The following is a 17,975-nucleotide window of genomic DNA, read 5'->3' as shown; positions in this document are numbered from 1 at the left end:
CATGAAAGACCAGTATGAGGTGCTTAGTGGGCAATAATAAAAATAGGGCTTCAAAAAGAAGCTTTAAAATATACTGAAAAGTCCTTTTGTTGAATTTATTTCAGCCATTGATCCAAACAATATACATTTCAAAATACATACATGAAGGAGTTAAATTCACCTGGCGGCCGGTCTCCAGGGGTCAGTGTTGGGGTACATCCTCTTTAATATCTTTATTGATGATTTAGATGAGGGGATTGAGTGCACCCTCAGTAAGTTTGCAGATGACACCAAGTTCAGGGGAAGTGTCAATCTGCTGGAGGGTAGGATGGCCCTGCAGAGGGACCTGGACAGGATGGGTTGATGGGCAGAGGCTAGTGGGATGAGATTCAACATGGGTAAGTGCCAGGTACTGCACTTTGGTTGCAATAACCCTGTGCAACACTACAGACTTGGGGGAGAGTGTATGGAGTTGTGCAGAGGAAAAGGACCTGGGGGTGCTGACTGACGCTCACCAGAACATGAGCCAGCAGTGTGACAAGGTGGCCAGAAAGACCAAAGGCATCCTGGCTTGTATCAGGAATAGTGTAGCCAGCAGGACCAAGGAGGTGATCATCCCCTTTTACTCAGCTCTGGTGAGGCCGCACCTTGAGTGCTGTGTTCAGTTTTGGGCCCCTCAGTAGAAGAGGGACATTGAGGCCCTGGAAAATGCCCAGAAATGGGCAAAAAAGCTGGGGAAGGGCCTGGAACACAAGTCCTGTGAGGAGCAGCTGAGGGAACTGGGGTTGTTCAGTCTGGAGAAGAGGAGGCTCAGGGGAGCTTTATTGCTTGCTACAACTACCTGAAAGGAAGGTGTGGGGAGCTGGGGGCCGGCCTCTTCTCACAGATAACTAGTGATAGGACTAGAGGGAAATGGACTCGAGCTGCACTGGGGAGGTTGAGGTTGGAAATTAGGAGACATTTCTTCTCAGAAAGAGCAGTCAGGCATTGGAACAGGTTGCCCAGGGAGGTGGTGAAGTCACTGTCCCTGTGAGTGTTTAAGGAAAGGTTGGATGTGGTGCTTGAAGACATGGTTTAATGAGTGATATTGGTGGTAGGGTGATGATTGGACCATATGATCTTAAAGGTCTTTTCCAACCTTAGTAATACCATAATTCTATGATTTCCCTTAGCAATAGTGCACTCATACAAAATAGTCTATGAAAACTTCTTTCATAGTTTTAGCAGCCTTATATCATCTTTAGTTTTGTTTTATACCAAAGTATAATCAGTGCTTACTATTTTTCTTTCTAGACTCATATAAATTGCTGTATGAAATACAAAATTTAATAAAAATGGAGATATAACACCTACACTCATCTGTAGAAAGTTTTTAACATGTAAGGTCCGTATACAATAAATCTTGATCTGCTCTTGTTTGCTACATACAGAACTGTTCTTCAGATATGAAAACAGGCATAAATAATGCTGGAGAAAGAAGAAGATGAGATAGATTAAGTGACCTTTCTAATAAAACGAACAACAATTGTAAATTAAAGTTTCAATTACCCAGCATAACAATGGATCAATATCTTCAGATGAGTCTTCTGTTGTGGCCATAAATACTAATGGAAAGATCCTATATTCAAGAATAGCTTGTTTTTAAGCTCTCTTCCTTGAATCTCTGGAATTTTTATTTTTATTGCATTTTTTCTACTGTAATTTCTTGAGAGGGTATTATGTTTGTCCCCAAACATAGAACTTCTTATCTTCATTTCTGTTGACTTTGCCTTGGCCTCTTTACTTACCCTCACAACTGCTCACTTTCTTTTTCCCTGGATCTCTCTACCAGGCTTGCCCTTTGCTAGCAAAACTAACGTATAATCCATTTATATTCTGCTCTCCACTTCTGTTTACATTTCTGATTTTCTCACTTTCTGCTTCTGTGACATACTCTTCATATAAAATTTTCTCCATTTTATTTTTCCACTCTGAACTTTGATTTCTTATTTACACATGGATTTTTTTCCCCATTCAGTGGGGAAATAAGCTCTCTTCATTCATATCCATTTGAAGAACTCATCTCTTGTGTATATTTGATACCAACATGCCAACAAAATTATTTTAGTTATTCTTAAAATGATTTATAGTTTGAGATAAAGTCATCTTCAGATCTGTAATGTCTTATTTGTCTGTCTTGTATGGCTTACCTTTTCTGACTATAGCATTCTTGGGACAGAGTTCCTATCTTCATTTCTTTTTGTACGCAGAATTGAGCATGATACCATCACTAAAGAAATCATGTTACTGTTGACTAATATATGTGATTTTTAACTTATCTGTTTTCTTAATTTGAACTTGTGTGAAAGGTGATTCCTATTTTTAACTACTTAAAATGTATCTTACAGTTACTCTCAACCTAATGGAAGTAAACAAGGTATTTTATTGGCAAAAGCATTTTAGGTAAAATCATTGGAATGGCTCCTGAATCATGTTTTAGAAGACTTTAGAACAGACATTAGAATGATTTTTAAATGAAATACACTGAATGATATGCTGTGTTCACTTCAGAGAATGACTGACAGGCAATCTAGGATTTCTTCACAGTTGTATAGTTACTACTTTTGATTTTAAAGTGAAATTCAAGCCACCACTATCAATTTGATTAATGGGGTAATACAACTTGTGACATGAAAAAAAGTTAAATACTGATAAAGATAGCATTTGCCTAGAAAGCTGAAAATATATTGCAAATATTGCTGAAGAGTTATGAAGCCTGGTTTGTTGAAAATGTTAGCATGATTCTTAATGTTACAACTTTAAATAATACTTGTCATCTGAATATTTGTGCAGTCTTCCATTCTGGAAGACTTAACTGTGAAATCTTAATCTCTGCAAGGGCAAAGAACTTTGTTACATAAACTAATTGGTTGTGAAGAAAGGAAAAGGGCATAAAATTGACAAAAGACTAAGCAGTAATGCCACTCTTTGAAATCCACTGATTAGAATAGTTCTGAAAAAAAAAATACATCTGTAATGTGGATATGCAAGAAAGCATGCTGGCCTTTTTAATTTTAACATTTCATTTTCTTTTTTCTATGCAATATGTGGTATTTTTATTATATTTAACTATTGCAGTAGTACAAAATATCATTCAGTTTAAGGAAATACACAATTTTCTGTATGGGTAAAGCAAAAGAATGCCATTACAGACAGAGACAGCAGTAGTCGGTACAAAATGTAGTTTAACATGCAATCTGTTCCAAGAAGTGACGCTCTTTCAACTGTGCAGTTGAAACAGGGAAGAAGAAATAAGATTTAGCAGGAGATTGGAGTGTAAGGGTAGATGAAAGTAGGGTATTTAACAGGAGGACTGGAAGAACTGAACCCTTCAGTATCTGTCTAAGTCCGTTTTTCTAGAGACAGTGCTAATAGCACCAAGGAAGAGACCCTGCTCAGTGGGTCTTTCTGTAACATCCTTGTAAGCATTCCACCAGTGTTATTTTAAAACACAGCTTCTCTTCCTTCCAAGAAAGATTATTCTGCCCATTATTACACTGTAGTCATTCAAAATAGCGTATTTTCACAGGTGAGACAAAGCAGTATTGGCAGAAGAGATCACCAAACTATGCATTCATTCCAAGAGGAAAAAATGTGTAATTATACACATAATTAATTTAGTATTCTCTTGATTTCACAATAGAGCATAATATATTCACAGAAAAATAGTTTTATTTGCTGTGAAAAGTGTTGATTCTTACAGGCTATACTGCACATTAGTTAGCATTTCTTAGCATGTATGAAGTATTTCTTAGCATGTAGTTGGGTGGTTTCCTGAGGAAGAGAGAGTCCTTTATGCAATAGGGTATGTGCAAGCGTGTGATACAGTTGGTATCTGAAAGACCTCACATTGTAATCAGGCAAGAGGAGCTGTGTGTGATTGGAAAACAAACAAACAAACAAAAACCTTATAATATTATCCTAATTTACAGCCACAAAACTGAAGAACAGAGAAATTACGTAATTTGACTGAGGCCATGGTACAAATCTCTTGTGACAGCACTGAGCCTTCAAAGCCCAGTCAGATCTTTCCAGAACTTCCCTCAATAGCAGGAATGTTTGCTACCACTACTTCAGCTCTCCGTTTGCAGAATTATAAGCCTTGGATTGATCTTGTCCATAAGGTATGCTTCAGGGCTTGTAAGATTCATGTCATGAATACTTCAACTTTTCAGAAACTACATCATTCTCAATGTCATCATCTCACCTCCCATCTCTTCAGTTCCTTGATTAATGTAAATGTGTCTTTAATGAAAGACTGGTGCCCCTTACAGATTTTGTTTGTAATTACCATTGGTTTAGGGAAGATTGGCTTGTTACAGTGCTCATGTAAATTCTTCATGGACAAGAAGAGCTTTGAATGGCATTAAATGCATGTTTTAACATCAGTTTTCTCTAAATAAATTGACAGTTTTGGAGATTTAAATACATATAGTCCCACTCTCTGTTTAGACTATAAGCAAGCCCAACTGGATTCATAACTGAAAAATAAGAAATTGCATAGTGAATGAAAATAGCAAATGCCAGTCCCCTGCTATTAATAAAATGATGCAGCAGAGACATACAAAGTTATGTCTAGGGGAAGAAAAAAAAAAAGGCTTTAAAAAGGAAAATAGAATATAGACAACTATGAATAAAGATTTAAAAGGACGATGAAGATTACCTGAAAGCAGAGTAGATTTAAGAAACACCTTGCAGAATTAAAATTACATCTCTTCTCCCCACTGATATTTTGTTCATAAGATTTTAAAAAACAGCACTGACAAGTTAATGCTTTACACCAATTAACATTTTCTCTATGATAGACTGAAGTTTCTGCATTCTTGGTGAAATCTAAATTGCATGGTAAAATACTAAAATTGTGTTGTTTAAATTCTGTCATCTTCTTATGCTTGTGACAGATGAGAACCTATTTGCCTTTATTTTCACTCATTTCATTCAGTGGTTGCTACAACATTGACTTTAGGTTCCTATGCTTGGTAGGCTTAGAGGACTTTTGTGTGATGTCTGAATGTGTAATGGTGCTATCAGGCCCTAAATCCAAAACATTTTCCAAGGCTGAAGCACAGATGTTGCATTCATTTCACTGAATGTTTGTTTCCTCTGTAGAAATCTAATTCAAACTCCCATGGGGCGGGTTTCCATCTTCTTGGTTCTGTATAAGAACCTCTCTTAGACTGTTGAATCTAGTATCTGTCTCCAAACAAAATCTATTCTTCATAAAAGCTGTCAGTGTGCTGGCACTGAATTGACTGATGCCATCTGTATGTTGATTTCCACATTCTCTATGCACTTATGGCCTGAAATATGAAAGTTTTCTTTATTATACAGATAAAATCAGAAGCAGAAATATGTGGAATTATATTGCTTTTCTTGGTGTATGGTATTGAGGAGTAATGAATCCTTATTTTTGGCTTTTTAATCACTAGATACTGATATGGTGAACTCAAAAATTAGGTTGAGCACCAATATGTTTTAATGTAGCTGTGCATCAGGTTTTATTATTGTATCTTTATATCCAAATGATTTCTTCTTCCTATTTCTGTCCACAGTGTTCTACATTTTTATGTCTAGATGAAGCAGTTTTATGGTTGAGAAGTTTTTTTCTAAAGCAAATGATGAATGTAACTTTACATATGAAATTGAATGCAACAGATGCATTCACTTATAATAGAACCTCAAAGATGCCTTGAGAGCAAAATGAAAATACATTAGTTTGTCATTAAAGGAATTTTGACTTTGTTACTAACTTAGATGAATGTAACAAAGTACATTTTTGACATCTCATTAGTTAAGTTGATTTCAGTGGAGTTGTACAATGGTAAATATTATAAAACATGACATTAGACCCTTGACTACAAGAGATGACTGGAAAATACAGTACATAACAATTTGGAATTGATTTGTGAATTATTTTCTGAACCCACTTTTTGCATATGATCAACATGTTTTTATGTTAATCTTATATCAATCTTACATAGGTATTACAAAAATATGAATTTTGCCCTGATCGTTTATTTATTTTTTCTTTTAAGTGCAAATACAACTATGTGATTGAGATACAAAACTACTTTATAGTTAGCAAAGAGGTTGGTACATACACTTCCAACTTGCCCATACCACTGGGGATGGTACAATTTTCTGAAGAGCTGGTGGGCTGTTTAATGATTGGTGTTATCTCTTAGGAACTGGCTTTGTGCAGGGGTAGCTGAGAGCAAGCAAAGTTTAGGATTCAGGAGCACAGCGCACAAATGCATCTGTACACTTCTTTAGGGGGGTCCTGTTCAGTCTGTCACCAGCTTGGGTCAAAGATTGATTGTAGACTCCAGCTTAATCTTGATCACATGGACTAGATGGAGCCCTTGCCTCTGCCCCACACCTCCACAAAGGCTCTCAGGGGGGCTTTGGTTGCACATTATCTTGCAGTTCATAAGTTCTCCCTTTGGGATTTGTCAGCCAAACATCATGAAGCTGGTATTTAACTAGGTCTTGCTAGGATGTCTTTGAGTACATTCCCATACTCCCATTTCTAGAAGGATGTATTCCATGTACTACACTCGTTTAATTTGCTGACTGACACTATGATTATGGTAATGTAGTGCAAACACCTCAGCCAAGCTGTAGAATCCAAGGTACTACAGACAGCTGTATTTAGTATAGGAAAAAGTCAAGCCTCTTCTGATTATCTGGGGTTTTGCCCTTCTTCGGAGTGTGCCAGTCTCCTTCCTTGCCTTAGATGATAATTGCCTCTTTTTTGAGGATCTACTAAAATGACAGTCTAGGGACTCTTTCGAAGGTGATAAAATTTAAATGATTATCAGTGCTGGTAGTTATTCATATTTTCCTTTACAACCTTAAGAAATGTGGAACAGGACCTAGGAAGGATTTTGTTGAGTGTACATTTGGAGTCATCTTATTTTCACCTTCGTTAGAAGTATATGAGGGACAAAACATGGTATTGAGACATTATTTGACAATATTCAGTCTTTCCAATGCAGACAAGATGGAGTGGTGCTTCAAGTATGTTGTTGAATCTTTGCAATATGTCATAATGTGTAGCCTGTCTCATTCCTTATGTAAAGTCAGAAAATGTACAGAATTACTGAAAAGTTCATTGCTGAAATGTAGAACAAGGTTCAGGAGCATGAATAAAGCACAGATTAATCTAAACTACACAGAAATAACAGATTTGTTTCTACTCTTGTGTTTTGATCCCACAGTATAGTTAATGATAAGTGCAGGAGCTTGGATGTAACTTCCTATAATATGATTTAATGATTGTATAGCATGGCTTCATCATTTCTATATGTATCTGTTTCTAGAAATAAGCAGAAAAAAAAAATATCAAGAAATTCAAAATGGCTCAGTCAACACATAGGCTAAAAGAAAGGAAGAAATTGAGCAAGATAGAGAAACACAGCATTTTCACAATACTGCTAAAAGGCAGGGTGAACATCATTACAGGAGTGACCAGTTTATGGAAAGAGAGGCACTGTAATGATAAGGAGGGAAAGAGTACGTATAAAGAGAATGGTGCAAAAAGCAAGTATGGTGGTTGGTGAGAGAGAAATTATATGATGATCTATGAAATGAGAGAGGAAAGAAGGATATGATGAAATGAAATTGCATTTAATGAGGTAGAAGAAAGGTGATTAGGGACAGAAGAAAAATAGAATTTAGTGATGAGAAAATCCTATTAAATTATCCAATAAATCTTCTTGCCACTTAAGGATTTCCCTTCTTTATTCTCCTTCTCCTGAGGATATTTTCCAGGGTATTGTCTCAATTTCCAGGGTATTGTCTCAATATTCAACCATATGAGAATGCCATTTTCCTTAGGAAGGACTTCCACATACAAGACTAGGAAAGCAATACAAGTGTACTCCTGACACTTAGTCATAGCCTTCAGGCTTGCAGTTTACACAGTGTGTAGTGCTTTGTCAAGACAGTGTTTAGGATACTGGCATAACTTTATGTCTTTATCTAAGGGCTCTTCTTGTTGGCGGTGTTGGGTTTTGTGTGTATTTGTTTTTACAGGGGGAGGGGTATGTTATAAGGTTATATTTGTTATTTATATCAGATATTACAAATGAAATAGCTATCCTTCCAATTTTCCAGTAATCTCCATTGCATAAGTTAAATCTCTGGATTTTTTGCTGTTCACTTGCTTTTAACATTGTTCAGTTCCATATTACAGCTTTTAAAAATCCAAACAAAGTAGATAGAAGCAGCGATAGAATGCATGTAGCAGATGGCATTCCATTAGGAAATGATCAGTTTAGCCTACTGTAGTCTTGTCTGAATCATACTCAAAAGGTAAAGTGCACAGTATTTGTGCAGACTGTCTCTTTGCTTTCTCTGTTTGATGGATAAACAGGAAAATTCAACACTTCATACCATAAAAACCTACTCATAAGACAATCTATCAAAACAACAATTACAATACAGCTGCTACTGCATTCTCAGTATGTGACCTTTCTGCCTTGATGTCATGTCATTGAGACCTAATTTGGCAAAAGCTTGCCTATTAGTTAAAATGTGATATGTTTGGACAGTAGGATAGAAATGCCAGCAAAATTACATATGGGAACCCATTCTGATTTTACACAAAAAGTGTTTTAACAAAACAAGTCTGAAGAGATTTAAAGGACAATTCTTGTTTTGGTCCAAGACAGGGCTCTCTTAAGGTCAATGAGATAATAGCAATGGAGGATTGTGGTGGAGGGTTGTCCTGAAAAACTAGCACAGCTACACAAAGTTTTAATTTAATTTGCATATAGAAAGCTTTCCTGTGGTGTTACAGTAGATCCAATGCATCAACTAAAGTATCAGTCCTAAACTGGTATATGTTTTATACAGCTAATTGACCTGGAGATCTCCTGATCCTAATGAGTAGTCACTGCTTGTTAATGTTTTCTTTTTTTCCTTTTGCAATAGTTTAGTACTTTTACAACGCTTTTTAGAAGACTATTTTGCAGTAATAAAGAAACCCAGGTTAATGTCATAAAAGAAATGTGTTGGTTTGTTCAAATCTTAATACTTACTGGAATATATTGTTATCCTTATCCTATAAACTGGGAGCAGAAATAAATGTGTGTTAAACATATCTACCACCTCTGTGTCCTTCATGGGAAAACATTTTGAGGGTTACAGTTGCTCAAGTCTGTTTATTCAGCTTGAAGCGTGTTTCAGAACTGTTCTGGTCAATTAGATAAGACTGATGTTGGTCCGCAAAGTTCTTGATTTTGAGTGCCATAAAGTTGCAAGGAAGTTCCCGTAAGCAGTCATCCCCATCACATAGAAGTTGCTGAAATCAAAAATGAGCAAGCTGCTTTCCTCTTCTGTAGTCTCAGGCTGGTAACACCGGCTCCATGTATTCAAGTTAAGCCACCCATTGTCATACTGAAGATGCAATTGGCAGCATCGTAGAGAAATAAAATTCTTTAATTATTTTAACAAGAGAACCAATATCTAAATACAGCCTGTATACCGAGATTTTGGAAATGTGTGTGTGTGTGGAGAAAGCATTCATCATGACTGTGAAAAAGAGAAAAATGCTGAAGTAATGGCACAGTTTAAAAAGAGAAAGAAATATATACTTTTAGCTCTGTGCTGTATCTGTTTCTTAAGTATGTGGCATTAACAGCAAGGACTCTGCATTAGTCCTAAAACCTCTCTTTACTGAGAAGATGATGTACACAGCCTGGTATGCCAGCTGTTTTTCCAGCCAATGAGCATGGTCTGTGTTTTTTAGTTATTCATCAAATGCCCGTTCTTTTAGTGGTGATTCTTGCATCATGTTCTGGGCAGGTTTCAGCTGCATGTTTGCACCGAAGAGTCAAATTATATGTGAAGTAAAATTTGAAAATAAGACACCAAGAAAGATTTTTTTAAAGGAATATAAAATAAAACGTGGTAGCAGTAGAAAGCTAAAGGAAGCTTGAATTGGCAAGAAGAGACAGGAAGTATTTTAAATTTATAATGAAAATTAATTATGCATTCACTGCATTTGAAGAGGTCAGACATGATGAATTTAAATAGTACATGAGAATGAAGGCCATCTTTTATATTAAAGGCATTACAACAGGGCAATGTGAGGAGAGGCAGAGAAATAAAGGAAGCAAAGGGGGAAAATTGCAACATTGAGGCAATGAGTAACAAGAACATTAAATCGAACAGATCTGCTTTGTGACTAAATTGATTCACAATTTTCAAGCAATTCAAAATAATGATAATTTATTAGCCATAAAATTAGACTGGAAAAATGTTTAAAGCTGCTGAGGAAGTTAATAAAGGAAGGAATTTCATAGTGGATTCTCACCAGCTCGCAGCAACCTTTAGAAGTTCTGTACAATAGGGTAATTCTTTGTTCAAATTTTTTTCCTTTCTTCAATGTAGTTGCTATGTATGCTCGTTGATGTGAAGTGGAAAATACTTTTATTTTTTCTCCTTTTCCCCGCTATCTCCTGTCAAATCTGTCTTGTTTTCACTAGTCCATTTCATTTGTGAGTACAGTATATGAACAAAGCAATTAAAAATAAGTTTGTGGAAATGACGTATGATATAAGTAGCTGTAGGGCTAAAACCGAATATTTTGAGCAACCTGGCCTAGTGGGAGGTGTCCCTGCCCATGGCAGGAGGGTTGGAATTAGATGATCTTTAAGGTCCCTTCCAACCCAAACCATTCTATGATTTTGCCCCACTTTCTGGAATACTGGAGTGCAGTTTTTGTTTGTAGGGAAAGACCATACTGAATAACATGAGTAGAAGTACAGCACGGCCTCTCCGCCTAACACAGTTTTAGCATTTATTCTGGGATGTTCTGAATGCATATATTCTGGAATATTCTGAATTGTGGTATTCTGAAGATACCTCATTACTCTGCAACCTTTCTGTTCAGAAACTCAGATACTTTGGAGCCAGGGACTCTATATCCTCTTGCGGAGCTGGGCAATACCTACTGTGATGTCTATGTGTTGCTGTCAGACCCAATAGTTTATTTTGACTCAAGGTATTGCTATGGAGCCTGAGGAGACACAAGGAGTGTGTGCACAGTAGCATGGTTAGGAAGTCAGCAACTCACACTTTCTTAGTGAAAGGTGTACATTTAGTTACAGAAATTCCAGGTGAAGGGAGTCCTTCAAGAATTACATTTCTGTGGCCCTGAGCTAAGGATTGTTAACAGAAAGTTAAATCTGAGAGGGTTAGTGGTTAAGAAGGGCAAAAAAAAAGCTAGAACAGCAAATAGTAAATTGTCACCTAAGGCTTTTACAAAACAGCACATAAGAGAAATCGAGACTTTTTTTTTTCCCTTCCCTCGAGGGTGGTTTCATGTACCAAGTTGTCCATGGGGTGCAAGGTTACCAGAACAGGATACTGTACCAGATAATTCCCCTATGACAGCTGTTATGATTCATTGGTTTTAATATTATCCTTGAGTTCACTTGAGGGAATTCTCAAGGCAAGCTTCTAAAGCATAACATGTAACCTAATAGCATTATTGTTTTTATTTTTTTTATTATACGCATGTTCTTCATTTACTTACGATCAATCTCTATGCTGAAAATGGCACCATAATGCCTATAGCCACAATTAGATAACCACGGTTAGGTTGAATCAATACCCATTCTTCTGAAGAATATTATAGTGAAATTGTGGAGTATGGCTCTCATCTTTCTCCTGACAAATGCAATTATCACTAGAACCAAGTGGATCCAAGGCCCACTTAATTCATGTAATATGTTATTTACCAATTAAACAAGCCATCATTAAAGGATAAGTAAGCATTTAACATATTTATGCAGTCCTCGTATTTTAGAATGTTGTGTTCAGTGTGGTTTTATATTGATGAGTAGTTACTGTACAATGTTTGATGAAAAGTCTAACAAGTTTAACAGCTGACAAGGGGATCGCTAGGCATCTAGCACATGGGAGTTTTGATACCTTTTAAGAAGTGAGGGCTTTTCACGTTATATTTCTTTTTCTCTTTTGTTTCCCTTATTCTTCATCCTAGAGATGAGGGTAATTGTTTTTGTGAGGGTAGAAAACTTGTATGATATGCCTGCTTACCCCCAAAGCACTCGATGTTAATTCCCTCTCAAGTCTTCCACTGCATTCTAAACTGACAAATGGCTGGGCTAGCACAGTTCTACTAAAATCATCAACAGTGAAAGCTATCTTATTAACTTGTCATTTTTTTTTCTTTGAGGACTTCACAATTCCCTCCCCTCAGACTGAAAATCAAGTCTAGCATTACAGGTACTGATTTACAGTGATTTGCTATTAGGTTGGCATGTTGGAAGGCACTTCTGTACAACTGCATGTTAGCCTTCTAGCACTCATCTATGTTCCTAATTTGCCTTATTTTGCTATAACTGTACCAAAGATTGGCTTACCTATTGTAAAATGCCCAAGTCAAGTTCAAGCACAATGTTTCTGATTCAGTTACAATAGTGATTTTGCAGTAGCAGTCGGGTCTTTTCATTTGCCCCATGAACAAGGCTCTGTGCACTGGATAACAAAATGGAGTTAATAATACACTCCCTTCTCCTTCAAACTCATAGATAGGTAAAGCTTTGTCTGTGTAGAGGTGACAATGCGTATTCCCCAGCTGTGGCTTCTCTTTGCTCAGTTGTGCCAGATGCAAGTTTAGTTAGCTTTTCAGCTACATCTACTATGGAATATGGGGTGTGCAGAGACGCTGCTGCAGCTTGGCAGTTGCTGATCTTGTGGTAGGAAGTGAGGGGGCAGGAGGCAAAGGAGCAAGTTGCAGGCAGAAGGAGAGATATTAGATTGTTCTGGGCAAAGAACTTATAAATTTCCATGAGAGAGAAATACTAACCATAGTATGGTAGGCAATCAGCAGAGCATATCAGACATCAGTTTGCATTTTAGAGAGGCAATGTATAAAATGGGACAATCATCTCTTGGTTTCAAATTCAGTTGAAATTCAGTTCCAGTCATGGCTTTCTTTTTCAACTTTGTGGGATTTAAAAATGTTTCTACATATTTACTGTTTTTATTTTATTACTCTGTCCTGAAACAGAAGTAGATTTTTTCTCTTAAAAAAAGCAAAATAGGGAAAAAACCTTCCCTACTAGAAACCAGTCAAATTTTCCTCATCAGTTAGGCTGACAGTAGGTTTAGCACATTCATTAATTATGAGCATGATTTGTTAGAACAAACAAGATTCTAAACTTTTAAGAGGCCTGGCATAATTATAAATAATAAAGAACCTTTAAAAATGCTTCAAGGCAAGAACTCAGTAAAGAAAAAGAAGGGAATATACTTGACACTATGCCACTAAAGGGGAGAGTACTTTTCTCTTCCCCTTTTGAAGACTTCTGAAGGGTATGATAACAAGACATAAATGGTCTACAAGTATAGACATTTTTGTTTGTTTGTTTGTTTTTGTTTGCTAGAGATTCATCAGAACAAAAATGTTATGAACTTGTGTAAATCTCTTTGTGAGTATCTTTCACCTTCAGGACTGGAGATATTTCTGCCCTCTATCTTATGTGTCTGAGCATACTTCCAGCTTTGGGGCATCTGTCTATGCCACTCACTAGATAAAATTCTACAACAGCATTGATTAAATGGGGAAGTTGGCTCTGTCAAGTGATTTTCTTCTTTTTGCTCTTCAGGCCCTTACAAGGATCTGTGGTCATCTCTCCAGTCAAAATCCCTACGCAAAAATGGGCAACCACCTTTTTCAGAATTATCATCTCACGATAATTGTCCAAAAGGGGAAGGTTCATTTTCATGTTGCTTTTGTTTACCTTTGGTTCTGACTGACCAGAACCAAAATATTAATGCTGTGGAAATCAGTTGTCATAAATCACTACAGAGCTGCTTTTTGTATGCCAATTGGCACAGAGCATGCCAATTGGCACACAAAACTGTGCCAATTGGCACTGCATTTAGGGACCCAAATATTCTGTGTTACAGGCAGACAGTGTGGTGATTTAGTAGGACAGTGCAAAGCTTATTGATTTCAGATCTTGAGAGACTTGTTACTGTATTGTGTTATTGTATATATATATTGCATATATATATGTATATATATACACGCACTACAATATATTACGATATATTGTAAAGGCCAGTATTCATTTATTTTTTTTATGAACAGACATCTATACTGAAACAATGAATGTGGGGTGTGCAGTGGTGTGAATAAACCTCATGGCAATGTTTTCAGATGAAGCAAATACCTGTTTGTAACAGGTACAATAGTATTTGTCCTGATCTGCCCTGTGTTTCCATATTTATTATTATCTCTTTACAAATATAAATTTCCATTTTTATATACCTCACCTTGTGAGCATGTGCTTTCTAGTGCTGTAGCTACTCATTTCTGTGATAGATCACCGGTATGAACAGTGGTGTCTTGTCTTACTGTCCCAGGATTACTGTGTATCTGTATTTTCTGCAGGGGATTTGCATCCACCAGTTGCTGCACTTCCATCTCACTGCTATAGGCTTGACCATGAGAATCGGAAAAAAAAAAAGTAATATAAACAAATAATCGGCTCATCACTAACAGTAGAACTTCAGACACATTTTTTTTTCCTTAACTAACCTTAAGAACTCCTTTTTCAAGGAAATACAAAAGTGCATCTGCAGAGATCTGCATTCACCTCTTTGTTACACTAATGTTAAAAAGGGCTTTGTGGCTGTATTTCTGAGGCAGTTAAAGGAGCTACTTCAGCTGAATTTGACTTATTAACATGTTTTTCTTAACATGTAAGATTTGATTTTGTGAATGTACTAATCTAGTGCGTCGCTTTTGTAACTACATCAGTTACATCTAAGATAAAATGGTGTACAGTCAAGGTAGGACAGACCCACAGGACTGTGTCAGTCAAGAAGAGAATATTGTGGACCGTGAGAGTGTCTGTGACCCAGAAAGTAGCACAGAAATGCATTTGCTCTGGGTGCCGATGACATACTCACTTTGCTTTTTGAAGGACTTGGTCACTCATTTTCACACTCTATTATGTTTATTGGACAAGTTCCACGTAGCTCATTATCAGCAGAAAACTGAGGTCATACCATTAAAATTTTTGGCGTTCACAGTTAGGCACATTTTTCCCCTTGTAACAGAACACAGCTTTGAAATACATACATTTTAAAACTCTAAAGCCAATCGTAGTACTTTGTACTACGCAGGTAGGTTAATGACTAGATTTTTCAAAAAATGCTGGTGCCGACAACTTGAATCAGCAGTTGCTCAGCTATTCTGAAACTCAAGGTATCTACTTAGGTACATAAGTGTAATATTTCTTTCTGACTCAAGAGTTCTACATTACCTTTTTTCCATGATCTCTTTGTGGCTTGGAGGGTGGTCTTCCTATTTTTCACTTGACACACAATTAATGACCAACAGAAAGCAGGCTTGGATCAAAGTGACTATAAACCAACAGAGAAGCGAAAGAACTGGTGTCTGAGTCTCAGATTTTGGATGTTTAATATCTGAATGGTTCATCCTTGTATGCGTAGTTGCAGCATTGACCTGAAAGTCTATGCGATCAGTTGGAAGGCAAGTATTTGTTTCCTAGTTTTGAAAAAGCTCTGAAAGATGAGTTTTTAATTCTCTGGTACTCAGAGAGATGTTGTCCTATTGCATTAGGTATTATAGGGAATGCATATATTATATTGCATAATGTGCTTATATCTAATATTCTTACAACGATAATTGTATTATAATTAAAATGGCCAAGATAAGGAAAGAGATGTCTGAGGAACTTCAAGATTAATTCAATATTGAGAAGGTTGGTTCTTCATCTGAAAACTTTGTGCTCTGCCTGGTGTTTGTCCTGTGGAGTACTCTTCTGTTTCAGTCCTTTTTGTTCCTGTCATTATCTTTGGTGACTCTGCACTGCCCGGGATTTCTCCTATGGCCTCTTTTTGCTCTCCCTATCATTGGGAAGGAGACTATTGTGCATTTGGGAAATTACTGCTTTCATCCAAGGTATGCAGACCAGACGTGATGCTTCTCATTTGCAGATTATTTTTCCCCTCTTTCCCCCAATGTCACCCACACCACATGTGGTTTGTGCTGCATGGTGACTGCTCAGTTTGTACCAGGAGGCGGTCTTGTTCATTCCCTATGTAGCTCTCCTTTTTCCTTGAAGCCAGAAAGGAACAATTTCAGCTGCTGCCTGCGGTTCAGGCAATACAGAACCAGGAAGGTTTCACAGAACTCTGTGGACAGCTATGTTTCATGATGCTCTTCTGTGGATTTCTGAAGATTCTGTGTTTAAAATGACCAAAATTCAGTTTTAACAAATGCTTTTGTGAACATTTCATAGCTGTGCCCAAGCTGCTCTCCACATTTTGTGCAGAGAAGGCAAGACAATTTCAAAGGAAACATTCTGTGCCTTTCTGGATAGCATCCTGCTGCTTTGCAACCTTTTTTTTGTTGTTCGTCTTTTATTTTTTTTTCTCTCCATCATATATTAATTCTGTCTCTTCTTCCTTCTGAGACAGATGGTGAGCTGGTGATACTAATGAGCTCCCTGCTGCCCAGGGAAGGCAGAGTGAAATGGTTTGTGTTCTGAGAGTTAACAGGCTGAGCACCCTCACTAAGGATGTAACACGCACGTGATGGAGGGTTTGATGCACCACATACTGTAGCAGACTTTCTTCACATCAACCTATGAGCTGTGTTTCCCCAAGAGAACAAATTCCCAAAACAGCCTACCTAATAGTCCAAACCTTACTGTGTTTATGGGGGCATTGTTGTGAACAGTGCAATAATCTCCTGCTTATCGAGATGGAGAGAGCATTAGGTTGTGGACACATGGCAATTGAATGCCCTGCTTCTCTGGCATTAGCACATTGAGAAATAAAAACAAAGAGCACCTGCTGTTTCTCAAAATGGTTCTTTGAACATTATAAACACTTTCTTGGCAGAAGGCCATTCTTTTCTGGGCTAACTTAAAAAAAAATGCAATTAATTATAGGCAGTGCAGACCTCTAAGGTAACGAAATGCAATTATCCAGGGATTCATGATGGATTCATTTATATCTTGTTTAAAATATGTCAAAAAGTGACAATAAGTCAAAACTGACTTGTACTAAGTATGCAATTAAAGATAAGTCCAGTTGGCCTGCAAATCTAGCAGTTGCAATCTTGTGGCTAGTTCAAGGCTAACTACAAAGTTCCCAAATGGTGGTAGTTATGTGAATTCAGCATGATAATGAGCAATTTTTCAAAACCTAATGTATTGGTTACGATGCTGAGAACTTTCTTAATGGATTCATTAAATGTTCTCTCTCCAGCAGAGATCACAAAGAGAGATGTATCCAATTCTCTACAGTCAGCAGAAAAACTGCAGTGACACAAGATGTCTAATTGAGTGAATGCAAACCATTCACTTTTTATGTTTAAAAACAAATAAATACTAGTATCAGAATATGTGTCTCTTAATGTGAGGTCTTTTGATCAAGAATGCAGCATTTTGGCACCGGAATGGAGAACGTTTAAAAACTCAGATGTTTGCTTGCAATTACCACACAGAGAGATATCACGTAAGTTTAAGGGATAGATGATAGTTAATTTAACCTGATTAACTATTATAGCTGATAAAGAGGTGTTGGTCTCTTATCAAAGCAGGTACTTTGATGTCTGCTCATACAGAATAGTACCCAGTCCACATTTAAGTTAATTACTGAACACTAGCAAGTAACAGATGTGCTGCAGATGGCTAGGGTGATTAAAATAAAAAAGATCACAAATAAAGATTTTACAGCTTTGGAAGCTAACAATAAATAAACAGGTTAAAAAGCACTATATTAAAAAACTTAAATATTTTAGTAATTAAACTGAAAATGTGTTTGATTCCTTATTATCAGCCTGTTGCGGTGCATAGGTTTAAAACAAAGTAATGAGTTACAGACTTAAATAGAGATGGTTTTCACATCTGAACTTACTAGTACTACATCAGCAGTTA

General features: G+C 36.9%; 1 protein-coding gene across 14 annotated transcripts in view; it reads left to right on the top strand.

The window, feature by feature from the left end:
- Positions 1-17,975, top strand: part of SORCS2 (sortilin related VPS10 domain containing receptor 2) — a 595,072-nt gene that overhangs the window by 310,290 nt on the left and 266,807 nt on the right. The gene's annotated exons all lie outside the window — the stretch shown is intronic.

Source organism: Anas acuta, chromosome 4, assembly GCF_963932015.1.
Source record: "Anas acuta chromosome 4, bAnaAcu1.1, whole genome shotgun sequence".
NCBI classification, from domain to species: domain Eukaryota; kingdom Metazoa; phylum Chordata; class Aves; order Anseriformes; family Anatidae; genus Anas; species Anas acuta.
The sequence above is the reverse complement of the archived record's forward strand: the minus strand, read 5'-3'. Positions and strand labels throughout refer to the sequence as shown.